The 20,985-nt window shown below is 48.3% G+C and overlaps 1 long non-coding RNA gene across 1 annotated transcript; it reads right to left on the bottom strand.

The window, feature by feature from the left end:
- Nucleotides 1-1,663: 1,663 nt before the first annotated feature.
- On the bottom strand, nucleotides 1,664-19,750 carry LOC114816400. The gene is made up of 3 exons (XR_003764168.2): nucleotides 19,499-19,750; nucleotides 3,633-3,710; nucleotides 1,664-2,153 (listed from the first exon to the last, which is right to left on the bottom strand). It is a non-coding gene; the product is annotated as an uncharacterized LOC114816400 (long non-coding RNA).
- Nucleotides 19,751-20,985: the final 1,235 nt, after the last annotated feature.

Here is a 20,985-nt window from a genome sequence, read left to right as displayed (position 1 = left end):
GGAGAGAACAGAGATTCAGATGATTTGCCACAAGAGATCATTTTAGCCTCAGCAGCTGCAGCAGTAGCATCCACTGAGTGCCTAAAGTGTAGTGCTAACTTCTTAAACAGGCTCTGTTGTCAACCTTATATATCAGATCCATCCAGTTTTCCTATAATGTGAGGTTGAATTCCTGGAAAATCCCAATTTAGGGAAAACCAATCAATCAGTGGCATTTATCGAGCACTTACTGTGTGCAGAGCACTGTACAAGCACTTCGGAGAGTACAGCACAACAGATTTGGTAGCCACAGGGGGCTTACGGCTTAGAGGGGAAGCCGGGTATTAAAATACATTACAGATAGGTAATAATAATAACGTTGGTATTTGTTAAGCGCTTACTACGTGCAGAGCACTGCTTTTAAGCGCTGGGGTAGATAGAGGGTCATCAGGTTGTCCCACGTGAGGCTCGCAGTTAATCCCCATTTTACAGATGAGGTCACTGAGGCACAGAGAAGCGAAGTGACTCGCCCACAGTCACCCGGCTGACAAGTGGCAGAGCCGGGAGTCGCACCCATGACCTCTGACTCCCAAGCCCAGGCTCTTTCCACTGAGCCACGCTGGTAAATAAGTGCTGTGTGGCTGAGGGTGGGAGAGGCTTGGAAGAACCTTCTTTAATATCACAAGAGACCTGAGAATTGCTCCTGCTTTGGGCATATTTATTTTTAAGCACGTTCCTGGATACTATCGTGTAAACACCAGAGGAGAAAAACAAACATGGCTGAAATGTTTTGGGTTGCCCCAAACGGTTTTCCTCATCTTGCAAGGAGACCTAATGAAATCAACCAACAGTGAGCACAACCCTTCCTTGGGAGGGCTTTGGTTGATCCAAACCATCACGCCCAATGGGGAGTGGAGGATCTTGAGATCCTGTTCAGATAGCGCTTAGCATTTCTGACTGTGGTATTTGTCATCTTCTCCTACCTCTTCCCCTCTACCCAGTAAATCGGAATATAATGCTTAAGAATAGAAGGAAAACGTACGAATCAGAGTCCCTTAGGGCACAGCGTGGGAGTAGATCCTTTAAGCAAGGCCACCTTCGGCCCCGCCGGAGTCTCATTCAGTACTGTGAGGTCTCCGTTGATTTCTTTTACCGCTGGCTGGAGTCGCTGGACTCCAAACTCTGTCTTTTGGGTTGTTTTGTATTTCTATCAGTTCGTCTTTACTACCGGGTCTCTGGCCAAATCCTTCCCCGCCTTATTTTTAGGCGGTGAGGCTTTGGAGAGGCAGGGACCGGGGCTCACTCTCACCCGTTTACTTTATTCCACCTCTTAGTACAGTGCCCTGAACGTAGCAAGTGCTTAATAACTACCGTGAGCACTACTGAATCTGTCGAGGCAATAAGTAAGTTAATGAAGAGCGATGTAAGGGCCTGAATAGTTAACACAGCACTAAGTGGAGGGACCCCTGCTGTGTAGAGAAATGGGAGAGATCAGCAGGATTTGGGTGCCGATCAATCGGTGGTATCTATCGACCATTACTGTGCGCAGAGGGCTGCACTAAGCCCATGGGACAGGACGATAACGATGGAGTTCGCAGATAAGCTCGTCGCAAACCGGGCTTGAACTAGTTTTCGCTGATCGCTAAATTTGGCCTATTTTGCCACGTACCTTTTTAGTCAGCACTTGGCGATTAAATCTTTTTATTAATTAACATGCGTCAAAAGAGACCGCAGATATCTCATCCACAAATAGCTATTCCTGATGGACATAGCAGCAGAAAATGATTCGGTAACGCACAAGCAATCGATATGGCTCTCTGGAATAATTTCAAGACCGAAGGAACAAGTGAGTTCTTGGTTCCAACTGACATTTCCATCCAGGGTCAGTTGCTGCAGATTAGCTAGCGTATGTTCAAAATGATGATCTCCGGGTGTGATGTGAAATGAGGGAATCTCAGGCAGAAATATCGTATCCTGACGCTGACATTTTTGAAATCTTGAAAACAGACTCTGCCGGTGCTCTGTCCATTCCGTTGCTTAGCATTCCGGCTTATCGTTGTCCTTATTAGTCATTTGATCTGTGGATTCTATTGTTTATTCCTGCAGGATCTTGGCTTTCATTTCCCCTTGGCTTTTCCACATCTGGGGCATGTCACAAGGCATAGCCTCTCCACCTGAATGGGAAGCAGGGATTGGGAGAGGAGGTGAAATGTACTCTTACTACTTAGCCCTGTTGGAAGATACAGTGGGCGAGACGCTGTAGTAAAGCCGTGGGACTGTTTTGTCCACATTCATGCAGGAACAAGCTCCTCCAACCCCACACTCTGCAGAGAAGATGAGGGACCGTCAGCTCTCAGTCTCATAATACCTCCGGGAAGGTCACAGTTCTACCTGGAAAACGCGCCCCAACCCCGTCTCCCATTCCAAGGCAGTGAACCTCCACGATCGGCTAAGAGATCGCACGATCAAAATTATTTATAAGGGCAAAGTCTTTTGCTTAATATTATGCTTAAAGAAAGGCTTCATGTATATGCATTCCTTTATGGGTAGTGTTTTATTTATCCAAATGAGATTTAAAATGGAATTCTATTAAACATTCATGCCCTGTATAATCCTGTCAGGGTCTCTAAAGCAAGCTAAAGCACATTAGTGCCGGGACCAAACCGTCTGTCAGTCCACGAAGTCATTTCCTTTGACGCCCGCTCTGATCTTCCATTAATGTTCCAGAGTCACTTGAGTATTGCAGGACTAGGCCTGCTTGGGACCGTTTTAATTCCCTTTTACCAAAGAGAAGTAGAGTGGCCCAGTGGAAGGAACACAGGCCCGGGAATCTGGCGGTCTGGGTTTTCTAATCCTGGTTCTACCACATTTTATGAGGTGACCTTGGTTGAGTCACTTAACCTTGCCATCATTTCCTCCTCGTGTTCTCCCTCCCCGTTACTGCGAGCCCCATGTGGGACAGGGACTGCGCTTGGCGCACGGTAAGCATGCCACGGATGCCACAGGTATTAAAAGAGAAAGTTTTACTACTGGGCCTGCAAAGGAATCAACCCAAAGGACTCAATTTTGGCTGGATTACCATGCTCTGGAAAAGAAGTTATTTCACAGACTAGCTATAACTTCACTGTAGCCAAGAGTTATCGCCCACATATTTATTATAACGATGATAGGCTACATGGAGGTTAAGAGTAGACAGGAATTACATTGCTGTAATTATTTTTAATTGTGTTAGTCCCCCGATTCAATTCATTCGCTGTGATTAATTTTTCAAATAGTTTTATTGTTTTGCTTTATGAGAAAAGCCAGCCCGAGGTTCTGCAGCCCCTTGAGAGTCCAAATAAAGGCAGCGAAGGAATTGTAACGTGACCTGTGGCTCGCCATGAATAATTTATTTTCATAGAAATCAATCAGTGGTATTTATCGAGTTCCTTCCCTGCTGAAGAGCACTGTACTAAGCACTTGGGAAAGTACAATACAGTTGAGTTGGGAGAAACGATCCCCGCCCCGTTGGTTTTCCAGTTTGTTTTCCGGTCTGCTTCCCTTTAATACTATTTGGGTTATAAATGCATAGTGGAAGATTGTGATCTAGTTAAAAGAATGTGGAATGGGGCTGTGGAGGTCTGGATTCGACCCTGACCTCTGCCATTTCCTACCTTAGATCTCAGTCCCGTAGGCAACTTCCTATGGCTGCACAATTCCAACCGGATCCGAAGCTCCTCCTCTTCTGAATTCTTTGGAGGAAAATAAGATCAAATTTCTCAAGTGCTATGCTTTCCTTGGAAGAAAGTTACTATAACTCAATACTGTAAGTCTTACACTCCACTGACCACTCAGACATCCCCATAAAATATAGTGGTTCGATTTTTGCCTCCGCTGCAAAAGCCAAATTGGATTCTAGCCTCTTTGATTCCTAAATGAATCTTCGAAATATCAGAGACCGAAAGGAACCTCGAGAGACCGACTAGTTCATCTCTTTGTCTTTAGTTAGGCCTGCACTTAATCCATTCTAAGCCAATAGTGGTCCAACCCTACTGGGAAATATTTCAGATTGAATTTCCCTCGCATCAGCCTTATTGTCTAACTAGCAGAACTGGGAAGAGGGTACGTGAGGCGAGCTTGGATCAGGGCTCGCCAAATCCTGTAGCGGCAGGATGAGAGGAGAACCGATTGAAGCTGAAGTTTTAAAGGGTAGAAAGTTTTGCCCCAAACCACCACAACAGGAGGATAGACAAATGGAATTTTTACACGGAAGAAGTGGTGCAGACCGGAAATAGGGGCATCTCCCCAGTTGATCTCTCACCCCCTTTCCCTCTTTCCCCTCCTCACCCTCGCGTCTCCCTTTGCCTCCCTTCCTCTCTACCCACATTTTCCCTTCTTCCCATGTCTCTGAATGTCTCTCCACTTCATGCCTCTTCCTGCTCAACTCAATCCTCCACCCCCTGCCGGTTTTGACTTCTGAAAAGAAGCATGAGTCTTGTCCAAAAGGACTTTCCAAGTCAGTTAAAGCAATAAGGGGAAAGAAAAAGGAATACCGACAGCCGGAGCGAAAGGCGAGGGAGACAAGCACTTACGTACACATCCGCCATTTTATTTATTTCTACCAATGACTGTCTCCCTCTGTAGACCGTCAGCTCGTTGAGGGCAGGGCACGTGTCTGTTATTATACTCTCCCAAGCGCTTAGTACAGTAAGTGCCCAACAAATACGACTGACTGACAAGTGGTGGCTGGGCATACATGTGGGTGTGGTGGGGGTTTTTTAATGGCAATTGTTAAGCGCTTACTAACGTTAGACACAGTTACAGGACGGTCAGGTTGGACACAGTTCAAGTCCTCCATGGGGTTCACGGCGTTAGTCCCCATGTTATAGATGAGGTAACTGAGGTACGGAGGAGGGAAATGACTCGCCCAAGGTCACACAGCAGAGAAGCAGTGGAGCTGGGATTGGAACCCAGGTCCTTCTGAGGCCCGTGCCCACGCCCGAGCCACTGGGCCACGCTGCTTCTCTGATGTGACGGCGTGGGCAGGGGCCGTGTCTAGCAACTCTATTTTGCTGTCCGCTCCCACGTGCTTAGCACAGTGCTCCGCACGTGGAACGTGCCCAATAAATACCACTGCTTTATCACTTGACCGATGTTAGTCATTCTAATGAAGGAGAAGCAGCGTGGCTCAGTGGAAAGAGCATGGGCTTTGGAGTCAGGGGTCACGAGTTCGAATCCCAGCTCTGCCACTTGTCGGCTGTGTGACTGCGGGCAAACCGGGAACCAATTGGGAACGAGTCTGTGACACCCTCGTAGGCACGAAACACATCAACTGTTGTGGGCCTGCCAAATCTCATGTTCTGCGGACACCCGGTCTTCCACAGACAGACAGAAAAGGGGATCGTCTGATTCCTTCTGACGTGCCCGTCCGTAGCCGTACTGTAAACTGTTCCTCTGGCTATGACTTTTCTGACCGCTTTCCTCGGTGGCACGAGAAGCTAGCAATTCGGTGTTGCCCCTCTCAGTGATCTGGCTCGCTATATAGGGGAAGCAGCGTGGCTCAGTGGAAAAGAGCCTGGGCTCGGGAGTCAGAGGTCATGAGTTCGACTCCCGGCTCTGCCACCTGTCAGCTGTGTGACTGTGGGCGGGTCACTTCACTTCTCTGGGCCTCAGTTACCTCATCTGTAAAATGGGGACGGTGAGCCTCACGTGGGACCACCTGATGACCCTGTATCCCCCCCCCCCCCCAAGCGCTTAGAACAGTGCTCTGCTTAACAAATACCGACGTTATTATTATTATTATTATTATATCAGTTGAGCCCATTGGCGGCCAATTGATGATTCTCTCCGACAGGTGAGAGACACTAACAGGGAGACAAATGGAACATCTGTGACACTCTAACAGGAGGGGCAGCCTCTGACTATTGGAGACAGTTTCTGATTTGCCTCTAGGATTGCCAGGCGATGAGGGAGGGTCACCAGTTGTTCAGAGACACCTGCCATTGGTCACAATAGTAATGAGAATGATAATAGTAATGATGGCATTTATTAAGTGCTTACTCTGTGTCAAGCCCTGTACCGAGTGCTGGAATAGATACAGAATCGCCAGATACAGTTCCTCTTCCACACAGGTCTCAGTCTGGGGGAGAACTGGTATTTTATCCCCACCGTCCAGGTGAGGAAACTAAGGCACAGAGACATTAAGGGACTCCGCTAGCTTGTAAGCCTCTTGAGGGAGTGGAATCATTTCAAGAAAAACCCTTGGGCTTTGGGGCTGAAAGCGTCAACCATCTCAGACTTCACAAATCCAGGCAGCCGTCGCTTTGGTTCTATTGGTTTGCTAATTGTAGTTTTGAAAATATGCATAAATACCTATGAAATCATCATCCCACGGCGAGAGCAGAGTAGGCATCTGCTTGAAAATTTTGATGGCCAAATCAGGGCCGATCAGTTAAAAGCCGGATACCGGTCCAGACAGGTGAGTGGTCCCTCCATGGATAATATTCTGTTCACAGACGTCGTTTCAGTACTATCCCCGACTTCAGTAATTTTCACAAAGAATGGCCCTTGCACGTTGAAAACGTATGTGTTTAAAAGGCATCTACAGAAAGAACGGGATTGTAAAGTATAAAGTCAGCCTAATCGAGTATATTTGCATACCTGCCGCATACTGATGCGATATGTGCCAGCACGTAGCGATAGGTTGAGGAATGAACTTGAAGTTTTTCTATCATTTTTGCCAAAGAAATTTGTATTTAACGTCATCCCAATGAGGACTTTTTTTTTTTTTTTTTTTCCCCGCATTTGCTTTTTTTCCGCTCTAGGAAATGTTGCTGAAGAACGACTCGTAAATATTTCAGTGCTCTATTAAGGATCCGATTGTGTCTTTTGCCTGATTAATTGACATGTGAGCTCCATGCAGAGTGATGGTGTGCATTAAGTCTAAAGTTTCCAGCTGCAGCAGCAGAAGGGAAATGAACAGTGTGTAGCTAGCCCCCGAAGCCAGAGATCTCCTTGGCTCTGCCGCCCATATGTAATAATAATAATGATGATGATAATAATGATGTCGGTATTTGTCAAGCGCTTACTGTGTGCCGAGCACTCGTCTAAGCGCTGGGGTAGACACAGGGGAATCGGGCTGTCCCATGTGGGGCTCACAGTCCTAATCCCCATTTTACAGATGAGCCAACCGAGGCACGGAGAAGTGAAGTGACTTGCCCACAGTCACCCAGCTGACAAGTGACGGAGCCGGGATTCGAACCCATGACCTCGGACTCCAAAGCCCGTGCTCTTTCCACCGAGCCACGCTGCCAGGGACATTATGATGGTATTTATTGAGCACCTACCGAGGGCTCGACCCTGTACTGAGCTCCTGGAAGTTCCAACGGAAGCGTGAGACGTATTCCTCGCCTACGAAGGACACACGTTCTAACGCGGAAACGGGCTTAACTGCGGGACGGCAATGCGTTGAACGGCCCCTCTAGACACGGGGTCTGCACGGGCGGGGAGCGTGTCAGACGCCTCTACTATTCTGTTCTCTTCCAAGTGCCTAATTCAGGGCTCCAGACCCAGTAAGTGCTCAATAAATCCCATTGATCGATCGAGTGAACGGTCGTAGGTCTACGTGAGTTGGGCTTAGCACAGATGCCGTCGCTTTCATCGGCGCTACCTACCCGCCATCCTTTACACCAAAAGGCAAGAGAGGATTCCAGACAACCAGCTGGCGTAGCGCATTCAACCTGCCGGCGGCAGATCCGTGTTTATCCCGAGGGAGGTTGGACGGGAGGGGGAGGGACGTGCGAGGAGAATGGAAGGCGGGACGACATCCGAACAGGCACGAACCGGTGAACCAGAGAGGGGAGCCTCTGGCTACCCCTTACAGCGGGACTCCGGCAGGGCTTGGGGTCCGTCTGTAGTAGTAGTTATGGTATTTGTTAAGCGCTGACGGTGCGCCAAGCACCGTCCTCAGCACTGGGGTAGATACAAGGCGGTCGGGTTGTCCCGCACGGAGCTCACGGTCTCAATCCCCATTTTCCAGACGAGGTAACTGAGGCCCGGAGAAGTGAAGTGACTCGCCCAAGCCCGTGCTGTTGCCACTGGGTCATGCCGCTTCTCAACTCGTACCTGTACCCCGTTGGCCGATAAACCGCAGCCTCCCACCACCCGCGTCTGCCCAGAGCCCGTTCTCTGGCTTCCCGTTCGGGCGATGGGGCCGAATGCTGCAGCCCTTCCCGGATCCCGGGTCGCCATTTCCAGCCAGCAGAAGGGTCTCTGCCCCCTCTTTTCGAATCAGGACCTCGGGCGAGTCTCCCACCTCGTCTGGGCTTCGGTCTCCTCCACTGGAGTCTGGGGATTAGATACTTGCTCTCCCTCCCCCTCAGAGTCTGAGGCCTGTGTCGTACGGGGACTGGGTCCGATCTGGATTTTCACCGGCCATCCCAGTGTTTAGACTACTGTTTGGCACATAGTCACTGCTCAGCGGATGCCGCCGTTATTATCACCCCTGCAGAAACAGCTTAAGCAAATGCCCGGCTGCCGGTCAGGCAAACTATTCCCCTCTTCTTCATTAGCGTCAGGTACCGGTCACCGCAAATGGCAGAGGGCCCGAAAAGCTGCACTACCCTCTTTGCGGGAGCGTAGGGTGTAAGAGATGGTCACCCTGGCGCTCACACCCAGAGATACAATCGCACTGTCAGCCCTGTCGTCCTCAGCTCTCTATCTACGGCTAATTCTAATTATCGGTGGTTCCCGCTGCCTGGGGAAGAGTTGCTTGGAGATTTTCTTGGAGGATCGGTGACTGATGCACACCAGCCTTAGAAAAGTTCTGGAGAACCTGAGGAGGCAGCGTGGCCTGGTGGAAAGAGCCCGAGCCTGGGTTCGAATTCCGACTCGGTCACCCAACCGCCGGTTGATCTCGGGTATGTCCGTTAACTTCTCTCTGCCTCAGTCTCCTCAACTGAGTGATGTCGTTTGGCATCTGGGAGGAAAGAGCCTACTAGGCATTGGCTGCTTCCTGAGCAAAGGCACAGGGGTTGGCACATGATGGATGTCGTCAAGACTCGTCTAGACTGGAGGCTTGGTCACTAGGATGCGGGGCTTTGTTCTTCCTAAACATCTCCATTTCTTACCTTTGTCCTAAGGCCCCAGTTTCATCTCCGTTATCCTGTTTTAATAGCGCCAAGCGGTTCTTAAGCCGGGATAGACCGGGTTAATAGGGCGAAAGTCCTAGGTAGAAAAGAAACGGAATAGGCCCCAGAAACAAAGAACTGTCAAGGTAAGCGTAGGGGAGAGAAATCCTCAGATTTCCTTTTTTTATGGCTTCAGCCGCAAATGCCGGTTCGTGTATCCCTCCGGACTCGTAACGGTGCCTTGCGTTCTAATTAATTTTTGACCTTCGTAATTAAATATTTAAGTGACAGCTATAAGATTCTGTAGAGAAGCCATAGTTTTGTGTTTGGGGTTGAACTGTGTTTTGAAGGTTTTGAGGATTTGGCGATGAACTGAATAAGTGGCTTTCTGTGCGCCGCACATTGTATTAAACACTTGGGAGAGAACAGCACAATTCCTGCCCTCTAGGAGCTTAGAGCTTGGTAACACATTGGTATTTCTGGCACTGCGGTAGATGGTCTCATCAGACCGTGCCTCTTCATCTACTGTAATAAATCAGGACACTTCTGATGGCAACAGTTTCCGTCTCCCACCTGCAGTGGGTAGTTTTTTAAAAAAAAAAAACTTCTGGGAAGGGAAAGAAAATACCCTATGTTTAAAAAATAGTATTTAAGCACTTGACTTGGCCACCGTTCTAACCGCGGGGTACGTACAAAGGGATCAGGTTGGACAACAGTCCACGTCCCCCATAGGGCTCGCGGTCTCAATCCCCATTTTACCCAGGCGCAGAGAAGTGAAGTGACTCGCCCGAGGTCACATACATGTCTGTATAGTCACATGCCTTCCCAGAGAGAAGAAAGAGCTGGTGGGTTAATGTGAAGGTTTTTGCTGGAGCTGGTCAAGGTGGGTCGGTTTTATTATTTATTTATTTTCTTTTTATAATAGTTTTTTTTATTTAATTTCATTCTCTTCCAGCGTTAAGACCAGTCACCGAAAATGCCTTTTCGGGATACGTTTTGCCTTTCGTCTAATTGCTTACGAGGCTATCGTGGTAGAATCCGCCGGTGTGGTTTGCCGTCTGCAGTCAGGGGGATACGGAAGAGCTCAACAGATGATGGCAGCTTCTTTCCTGGATGCTGCGATCCTTCTTCTTGAGGTTGGAGGAAATGTAAGCAGTTGCCGAAGCCTCAGAGTGGATAAGAAATGCTTCCTCAGCAAACGGTTCAATGCTATAAATTTTCCTAGAATTTAACAAGCAGGCAGCTTATGTCTCGGAAACTTATTGGAGTTGAATACACTTAGAGAAGGCAGCATCTACCCAATATTTTGAAAACGGAGTGTGCTCTTCCTCAAAAAGTCACCCAGAGGCCATGTCTAAGTGGGGAACAGGTAAATATTTAGTCAGGTTATCAGCACCGAATAGCAGAAGCACCTTGTGTACAGGGAAGACTGATGCTCGGTCCAAGAAATTCTCGAGTTTCCAATAGTCCCCCAACAGCCACAGTTTCAAATCACTGAAGACGGGATGTTCGTCGGGCTGTGCCGGGGTTGGCGGAAAGCCACGTATTTGGGCCTGAGAAGACGGGTTCGGGGACGTGGATTGCAAGGTCGTGGGTGGCTTCCGACTGCCAAGGGTGACGGGTCGATTGACAGCTTCTTGCTCTGATTCCCTCACCGACCCGCTTGCCCGGACTCTGCTTGACCAGCGAGGTACTCTAGGGTCCCAGGAGCCTGTCTTCTGATCAGATCTCCCACACGTTTGCAACGGTCTAAATGGAAAAATCTGAGAAGCAGCAAAGCCTAGTGAAGAAAGGGCAGGAGTCAAGAGCCCCGGGCTCTAGGCCCAGCCCTGCCACTTGCCTACAGCCTGACTACAAGGTGTTGAGCGTGTCTAGGAGCCTACGGTGTACTAGCTGTGCCTCAGTTTCCTTATCGATAAAATGGGGATTCAGTTCCTCTTTCTCCTCCCCTTAGGCTGTGAGCCCCACGTGGGACAGGGACGACATCTGATTTTATTAGCCTGTAATAAATGGATAAGAACTGCTTCCTCAGCAAACAGCTCGATGCTATAAATTTTCTCCTCGGTATCTACCACAGTGCTGGGCACACGGTAAATCCTTAACAAACAGCAAAATCATCATTTGATCGTTCTGATGAAAATTAAAAGTTGCGATGCAGACTATCAGGCAGGTATTCTGGTAGCATTATGAGGTTTGGGGGCCTTATAGAAATCTAATGTATTTAAGGTCAACCCCACTGGATAATTGCTACTATCCCTGAGGTATTTTGTGAAAGGAGTTTAACCACCGTTAAGGACAGAATGGTCAGGGATTCACAGACAGAGGAACGCTGCCTTAATAAAAAGAGAGCTGGAAAGAGGGAAGCTAAATTTAAGTGCCTTCGAATCAAACAGAAGCAGCGAGCTCCCCGAGGGTGAGGGTTAAAGGCTTCTACGGGGTCTGATCTCAGTGGGGCAACCAACGAACCTTCCACCAAACCCATGTTGCCGCTACAGGGCTGCTCAGTCAGATCACTGATTTCCAAAGTCCTCCCAGCGGCCCTGAAGTTACAATAATTAAATAAACTTTCTTGGGCTAGAGCAGGCCCCGCCACTCACAGAAGAAGTCATCTTGGGGCCGAGGGAGAGACTGAAGCCACGTTAATTTTCATCTGCAGACAGTCTGTCTCTTCTCCAGGGGATAGTCCCCGATTACCCCCTCTTCACTCCGGCCCAACTATACCTTTATACGTTCACACCGACACAGGGCACTTCTGTGCACAAAGAGCTAAGCTACTATTTAAGGACTCGCTCGTAATAAGGATGATGTTGGTATTTGTCAAGCGCTTCCTCTGTGCAGAGCGCTGTTCTGAGCGCTGGGGTAGATGCAGGGTCATCAGGTTGTCCCACATGAGGCTCACCGTTAACCCCCATCTTACAGACGAGGCAACCGAGGCACCGAGAAGCGAAGCGACTCGCCCACAGTCACACAGCTGACGAGTGGCGGAGCCGGGATTCGAACCCCTGACCTCTGGCTCCAAAGCCCGGGCTCTTTCCACTGAGCCGCGCTGCTTCGCTGAGAGAAGCTGCTGCTTCTCTGCTTCTTCTTCACCTACACACCCATTTTTCTTCTCGCTACTCATACCTGTAAATTATTTTGTGTCCGTCTCTCCCGCTAGAGTGTAAATTCCTTGAGGGCAGGGAATCATACGTTCTAACTCTCTTGTACCCTCCCAAGCACTTAGTACAGTGCTCTGCGTAGGCATGTAATGGTCATGGGTTCACATCCCGGCTCTGCCGCTCGTCAGCTGTGTGACTTAGGGCAGGCCACTTAACTAAACAGCGTGGCTCAGTGGGAAGAGCCCGGGCTTGGGAGTCAGAGGTCATGGGTTCAAATCGCTGCTCTGCCACTCGTCAGCCGTGTGACTGTGGGCGAGTCACTTCACTTCTCTGGGCCGCAGTTACCTCATCTGGAAAAACGGGGATTGACCGTGAGCCTCACGTGGGTCAGCCTGATTCCCCTGTATCTACCCCAGCGCTTAGAACAGTGCTCTGCACATAGTAAGCGCTTAACAAATACCAACATTATTATTCTCTGGGCCTCAGGTACCTCATCTGTAAAATGGGCATTAAGAATGTGAGCCGCCCCCCCCCCACTCCCCCCCGCCCCATGGGACAACCTGATCAGCCTTGCATCCTCCCCAGCGCTTACAACAGTGCTTTGCACATAGCACTTAACAAATGCCATCATTATTATTATTATTACACATAGTAGATGCCCAGTAAATACTATCAATTAATTGACTGAAGGAGGCACACGAAGGATCTTAAATGTTCTATCGTTTGGATCTTCAAAGGTCCTTTGGTATTATTCATTCAGCCAGTCATCTTTATTGAACGCTTACTGTGTGCAGAGCACTGGACTAAGCGCTTGGAAAGTACAATTCGGCAACAAATAGGGACAATCCCTGCCCGAAATGGTCTCAGGGTCTAGAATGAAGTGATTAGCGGAACTCTTCCGGATTTCCTGTTCTAATTCTGGGTGTGCCACTTGCCTGCTAACTTTGGGGAAGTCACTTAAATTTCTCTGTGCCTCAGTTCCCTCATCTGCAAAATGGGGATTCAATGTGTTCTCCCTCCTACTTAGACTGTCAACCCCACGTGGGACCTGGTTATCTCATATCTACTCCGGTGCTTAGTACAGCGCTTGGCATATAGTAAGAGCTTAACAAATATCACTATTATTATAATTATTATCGTCGTCAGAAAGAGGTACTCTGTACTTCCTCTCTCCGGAGAAAGAGTGCATGCCACGGACACGTTTGGGTGCGGATTTGCCCTATGATAATGACAATACATTCGGTTTAATTTCTCCCTCGAAGTTTTGGAATTAAGAACTGAATGGTAAAATTATATTATTAATCCTTCCAAACACAGGGAAGCAGCGTAACCTAATGGGAAGAGCAGAGGCCTGGGAGTCAGCGAAATTAGACTGTACGTACTCATCTTTAAATTATTTATATTAATGTCTGTCTCCCCCTCTAGACTACAAGCTCATTTTGAGCAGGGAATGTGTTTTCCAGCTCCGTTGTATCGCTCTCAAATGCTTAGTACAGTGCTCTGTGAAGAGTAAGCTCTCAATAAATACTACTGATCGGTTAATTAATCCAAGCTCCACCACTTGCCCATTCTGTGCTCTTGGGAAGGTCACTTAACCTCCCTGGGGGCAGCGTGGCTCAGTGGAAAGAGCACGGGCTTTGGAGTCAAGGCTCATGAGTTCGAATCCCAGCTCTGCCACTTGTCGGCTGTGTGACTGTGGGCAAGTCACTTAACTTCTCTGGGCCTCAGTTCCCTCATCTGTAAAATGGGGATTAAGACTGTGAGCCCCACGTGGGACGACCTGATTCCCCTATGTCTACCCCTGCGCTTAGAACAGTGCTCGGCACATAGTAAGCGCTTAACGAATACCAACATTCTTCTGAAAAATGAGATTAAAGATACCTGTTCTCCCTTCCTCTTAGACTGGAAGCCCTAAGTGGGACAGACATACAACTATCCCAGAAATCAGTAGAGTCCTTGGCACATAGTAAGCGCTTAACAAATACCCCAATTATTATTGACATATAAGTAATTCCGAGATGACAGCATTTGTCCCAGAAGAATCTTTTATAAAGTAGAAGGTATTGTAGCTCTCCGTGCTTAAACTGGTAGGTTTCCATACCAAAACTTTTCTCACCAAAGGAAGGAAAAATAATGAGTTCCGAATTTAATTCTATGTGGCAAAACCTTTTTTTGGACAAGACTGGTATTTATTATTGGAGGTTTCCCAAAGGTAGGTCACCTTCAAAGCAACTGTTCAATGATTTTCCAGCAAATTGGAAAGATACTGTGCAGAAGAAAAGTGTCGAACAGCCCCAAGCCTTTATCACCTTCTATCTTTAAAAAAAAATCTCTGATTTAGAGCCCTGCTCGGTGGGGAAAAAAAAACCTCGCATCAACTCTTTCAGGAACGAGAGCTACAACTCCCAAATTCAATCACAATCTATAGAAGACTTTGATACTTGAGAAATTCCTCATCAGCCGTGCATTTCAAACACACCTGCTAGGATAAAGTGAGAGAGCGAGAGAGAAATTCAGTGAACAGGCTAAACCCACGGCACAAAAACACATCTATTACACACACGCATTAGTCGATAATCTACAGTTCACATAATGTTCCTAGAAAAATAGGCCGTGCTCATTGAGAGACAGTGAGACAATCATTTCGGATTCCGTTTTGCAAGGGCGTTCATAACCTCAAAGCATAATATCAGAGATTGATGATAGAGGAGAAGTATTCACAGGCCTGCGAAACACACAGGATGAGAGTTTGATTGTGATTAAATCCCAACAAAAAATGAAATGCCTTTGAATGATTTATTTGGACCCTGTGCGTATTAAGCAATGGGGATGGCTTAAATGGAAGACTCAGCTGTTAAGACTCTTCAAACCCGATAGAGGGTGAGCTCCTTGTGGGCAGGAATGCGTTTGGTAAGTTCCCAACTTCTTAGTAGACTGCATTGCGCCCAGTGGGTGTAAAAGAAAGACTGTCGTTTAATCACGGATATTCTTCGAGTGGTTATGGTGTGCAGGGTCCTGTACGTGCACTAGGGAAAGAACAATAGAACAGAGTTGGTAGACATGATCCTGCCCACAAGGAACTTACTCCTTCTGCTAGTGCCTTAAGAGCAGCATGGCCTAGCGGAAAATGCCGAGCTAGGACTCGGAGGACCTGGGTTCCAATCCCGTTGACTTTCTGTGACCCTGGGCAGGTCATTTAACTTCTCTGGCCTCAGTTCCACATCTCTGTAATGGGAATTAGGTAGCATTCGCCCTCCTCTGTAGACGGTGAGCCCGACGAAGAACGGGGACCGGACCGACCTGATTATCTTGGGTCTTCCCCAGTGTTTAGTGAAGTGCTTGGCACGTGGTAAAATACCACAGTTATTATTACTGATCAATCGGTGGCATTTACTGAATGCTTTCTGTGTGCACAGCACCCTACTAAATATTTAGGAGAGTCCCAAACAGAGTTGGTGTCCTCTACGCACAAGAAGCTTACAGACAGATATTTTTTAAAAATATGGGGGTATATATATAAGTGCCGTGGGGCTTCAGGTGGAGTGAATATCAAGTGCTTAAAAGTACAGCTCCATAGGCAAGAGTGACATAGAAGGGAGAGGGCATAGGGGAAAAGAGAGCTCAGCTGGGGAAGCCCTCTTGGAGGAGGTGTGATTTTTAAAAAAGACTTTGAAGGTGGGGAGAGAGGTGGTCTGTCTGTCCCCCGTTCACCTCCCCTCAGCTAAGCCCCCTTTCCCCCCTTTCCCGCCGCTCCTCCCCCTCTCCCTTCCCCTCCCCTCCGCACTGCTCATCTGCTCATTTGTATGTATTTTTATTTCCCTATTTATTTCCTTAATGAGATGTCCATCCCCTTGATTCTATTTATCGCTATTGTTTTTGTCCGCCCCCCTCGATTAGACCGCAAGCCCGTCACTGGGCAGGGATCGTCTCTACCCGTTGCCGAATTGTGCCTTCCAAGCGCTTAGTACAGTGCTCTGCACATAGTAAGCGCTCAGTAAATACTAGCGATCGAACTATTGAATAAATCTGAACGGGGAAGGAGTTCCAGGCCAGAGGGAGGCTGTAGGCAAGAGGTAGCAGTGAGATAGATAAGATTGTTGTAGAGTGAGTAGGTTGGCTTTAGAGAAGTGAAAGGTGTGGGCAGAGTTGTAGTAGGAAATCAGAGGTAAGGTAGGAAGGGGGGAGCTCATTAAGCGCTTCAGAGCCGATCGTAAAGAGTTTCTGTTTGACGTGGAAGTGGACGGGTCACTACTGGGGGTGCTTGAGGAATGTGGAGACATGGAATGAATTTTGGGGGGGGGGGGAGGGGGGAAATGATCTGGGGAGCTTAGTGAAATGAGAACTGGAGTGGGGAGAGAGAGGCTGGGAGGTCGGCAAGGAGGCTGATGCAGTAATCAAGATGGGATAGGATATCCCATCTTGGATCAGCAGAGTAGCAGCGTGGATGGAGGGGAAAGGGTGGCTTTTCGCAACGTTGCGAAAGGAGACCCTCCAGAATTCCGTATCAGATTGAATATGGGGGTCCACTGATAGAGATGAGTCAAGGATCACGCCAAGGTTACGTATTCGGTGGTCTGCAATGATGAGAAAGGCATGGAGGGGACAGGGTTTGGGTGGGAAGGTGGATCTTCCCACCCAGGTTTTGGATCGTACTGAACACCTGGTAAAGTGTAACCGAAGCCCGAGCTACGATCTCTGTGCACAGGGAGCTTATATTTATTCCCCTCTGTGTTTTTCCTGCTGGCAACGTGAATCCCGTCACCACGCTCCCTCTATTCCTCCTAAGTCCGGAGCAAATATGCATCTGTGGGAATTGAGAATCCTTGTCTTTTACTGGTCCGTCACTATCGGGCTCAGAGAAGACAGCCCAGAGAAACCGGTATATCCAGGACCTGTTGCTTCACGCAAGTCACGGCCAAGCATTCTGGTGTCTTTAAGTGCTTCCCTGTAATTCTGTCTGTAAGTGGGCAGTTGCCAGAAAACAATCACTATTCTTACAGGATGCAGTACTTGAAGGAGCATGGATGAGATGGAATCTGTTCCATTTCTTTTTCAGGAGTTCCTGGAAGTGTCTTACAACATTCCTTTTAGTGGACTCAAAACCGTCACGGTTTTTATTCACTTGGCGAGCTCGGCCTTGATCTGATTTCACGCCAGCACTGGTTTTCTCCGCCGTCGCCTTTTACACTTGCATCCTTGGGCCAGGGAACGCGCGATTCCGACGGACTGGGCAGTCAGAGTTCAGGCAGTCAGCGTTCAAGTTAAAAATCAACAAACCCTCAGTGGAGGATGTCGGTGTAGTCAAAATATCTACTGGTCAGCAGCTCTCCAGAGCAAATCATAGAAATTGGCAGCGATTACTCACGGCTTCGAAACGGAACAGCACGCGAGGGCTGCGGGCTTGGGAGTCAGGAGCCCTAGGTTCTAATCGTGGCTCTCTCCTGCCCGCTGGGCAAGTCACCTAACCTCTCTGTGCCTCATCTGTAAAAAAATGGAGGTTCCTGTTCTCCTTCCCTCTTAGACTGTGAGCCTTATGTTGGACAGGGAGTGTGTCTGACCATTCATTCATTCAGTTGTATTTATTGAGCGCTTGCTGTGGGCAGAACACTCTACTAAGCGCTTGGGAGAGTACAATATAACAATAAACAGACAGGGTTCCCTGCCTAAAACGAGCTTACCTGTTTACAGTATAGGGCACAGTCCAGCATTTGGTACATAGCAAGAGTTCAGCAAGTACCCAAATTATTGTTGGTGTTATTAATAAAGATTTGTAGCGTTCCCATTTGTTTTACGTAGCTAGCCCAGGCCGTAATGGAACAGTCCACTTCATGACAGTGTGCTTGACGTACTCTGTTAATGTACTTTGTTCTCCTGCAAGAATTCTTGCTGCAGGAAGTAAATCCTAACTAATGCTTCCCAAACGGGTGGGTAAATGGGACCAGATTCGCCCCAAATGTTCGCCTATGGGAGCAATCAAAAGTCTGGACCAGCGATCATTTGATATCCTTTTTTCTTTCACTTTAGGGACCAAGTATTAGTAGGGTTGTTGGTAAACTTTCTGTACTGAGACAGCATAGGGAGAAACAAACTGCTATTATAGCGGTTAGGACTTCGGTGAGTTGTAAGGAAATCGATTCAGGCAAAGATAGTAGTCACATTTTTATAATTCTATAAGACGCGAAAAAAACCCCGCGACCCATAACACGCTGTTTTAGAATCAGCAGGAACCACGTTTTGCCTTTTTTCTATTAAGTAGCTCATACTGCCGAAGTTCATTTTACACAGACTATTGGCTTTATTAGCCAAATAACTTTGCATCTATCCAGACATAATCAGAAGGCACAACTAAATATCTTTCATCCTGTTCAGCCGTTCACATTTTCCATATTTCCTTGTCAAAACATAATTACATCAATTGTTTCGGCGCTTCAACTCTCTAAAAGTTTGTTGGGCCAATTTTTTTGTTTCGTTTCTGGTATCGCGGTGTAGCGAGCTTCTGAAGCTGGATGATTTCAGGGGAAATATCAGTTGGTGTTTAAAGTTTAAATTGATTTTGGAGGCAGCTTGGCCTAGCGAAGAGAAAGCATGGGCTTGGGAGTCGGGGAACCCCGACCTTAACTTCCTCTTTGCCAGTGGTCTGCTGGGCAGCCTTGGGTAAATCCCCCAGCTTCTCTGTGACTCAATTTCTTCACCTGTTAATATAGGGCACGTGACTCCAGCTTTAGAAACAGGGTGGCCTAACGGAAAGAGCCCGGGCTTGGGAGTCGGAGGTCGTGGGTTCTAATCCCAGCTCCGTTACTTGTCTGCTGTGTGACCTTGGGCAAGTCACTTCACTTCTCTGGCCCTCGGTTGCCTCATCTGTAAAAATGGGGATTAAAAAAAAAGTGTGAGCCCCACTTGGGACGGTCTGATCACCCTGTATCTACCCCAGCGCTTAGAACAGTGCTCTGCACACAGTAAGCGCTTAACAACTACCATAATTATTATTATGGTAGCGCATAGATTAGGAGCCCCATATAGGGCGAGGGCCGGGTTCATTTTGAACACCTTCAGCCCAATGCTAAGCACAGTGCCTTGCACACAGTGAGAGCTAAATCAGTGCCACCATTATTATGCTAGGTGTGTTCCCCGTCGAAGTCGTCGACAAGCTAGGGAGACGGTAGTTTCTGTAGACAGGTTATTGTCGCGAACCCGCCCCCGGATCGTACCAACCAGGACCTTCCCGGACTGGGGAAGCCTCGGTGACAGGTAGTAAAGTCAAACCACACCTCTGATCGCCAAGGTTACTGTGGAAGGTTTTTTACTTAGCCTTACCAGTGTGCACGGGGGAGACACGTACACGCTGTCCCTCCAGTCCACCAAGGGTCCAATACCAGCCTGCGAGTCAAGGGAGCCCGTTCCGCCAGTGCCGCTTCTTTCCGCTTTCAAGGGCTGTTGCCTGCTGCTGCTTTTGAGTGCTGCTCTCCTGCTACTTCTGCCGTTCTGCTCTAGGTACTTCGCTCTGCATGCTCCAGTGCACCCCTGCGCCGCTTCTTACGTGCCCTCCGCGGGCCTCCCTCTCGCTTCTCCTCTGCGTCCCTTGTGTGTGCCTCACGGTACGCAGAACAGGGAGAGGAAGCCACTCCTCCCTCGACGCTCCGCCCCCACAGGCCCGCAGTCACCTGCCTCAAGTAGAGCCCATCAGTGGCTCCGCCAATCTGTTCCTCGTTGTTCTTCGCGGGAGTCACAAACAGTCACAAATAAGGCAGCTCGTTGGAGGCTCGCCACAGTTATGATCAAAATCTCCTCATCTGGTCGGTGGTATTTATTGAGTGCTCACTGTGTGCAGAACACTGAACTAAGAATTACAGTAGAGTTGGTAGATACAAATCCCAGCCCAGGCAAAATTATGAAAGTCTTACATATCCATTCTCCATTATCTTTCCTCGTGCCATTTGCGGTTTCGGTCGTCTACTTATAGAGCTGCCGGACACAGGGGACTTTGCCTGATCTCATTGTCTTACTCCATTAGAAAAGTCCATCCAGAGGGTTATATAACTGTTACAGGTAAGAGGGATACACATCTCAAACATCTGTAGGAGAAACGGGGGAAGTGGACTTCGCCTCGTATTTCCCCATTTGTACTTCCCCACTCGCTGGCTCATCTTTATGAGATATTCCCCAAGTCGCAGCCTCGATGGGACTTTCTTCTAGGATTCTTTGGTAATTGCAGGGATTACTACATTCCCGTGGAAGGGTCTTCGGGCATAAGCGTCAGAGGATTTGAGTGATTGTCTCCCTAGTTTCTGCCTTACCCCAAAGAGTCTCTCCTTTTGTTCCCCTGGCATTGCAAACCATCTCTTCAGTTTTCACAGCCTCTTGTCCCCCCACCATACTCTCTGAGTTGGCCATCTTGTGGCCTTAGGTCAAGGAGTTGATATTTCCAGTGACTCAGTTTTCCTGATTTTGTTTTTTCCCCAAGTCTTTGGCTGTCTAACTTGACAGGGGCCAAGTCTCCGTGTCCCGTTTGGCAGCAGGGACGGTATTGCCACACTAACCCCGATCTTATGGGGCCCCCGCCGACGATCGGGCCCTGCCTTCCTCCTGGAGAAGCCACAGACTTTGTCCCGATGATTTAGCAGAGCCCGTGAGAGTAGCTTGTTCCCCTCACCGCGAACCCCGTGGAGCCGACAGCCACTGCTCTGAATAGAGTCGTTCTCGGTGTTAAACTTGACATTGTAGGCGTGTGCCGGTCCCATCGTTTAGTGTAACACGTTCTCTCTTTTGCTATGATAATATCACATGCTGTTGTATTAACACCC

This window comes from Ornithorhynchus anatinus, chromosome 14, assembly GCF_004115215.2.
Source record: "Ornithorhynchus anatinus isolate Pmale09 chromosome 14, mOrnAna1.pri.v4, whole genome shotgun sequence".
Lineage (NCBI taxonomy): Eukaryota > Metazoa > Chordata > Mammalia > Monotremata > Ornithorhynchidae > Ornithorhynchus > Ornithorhynchus anatinus.
The sequence above is the reverse complement of the archived record's forward strand: the minus strand, read 5'-3'. Positions and strand labels throughout refer to the sequence as shown.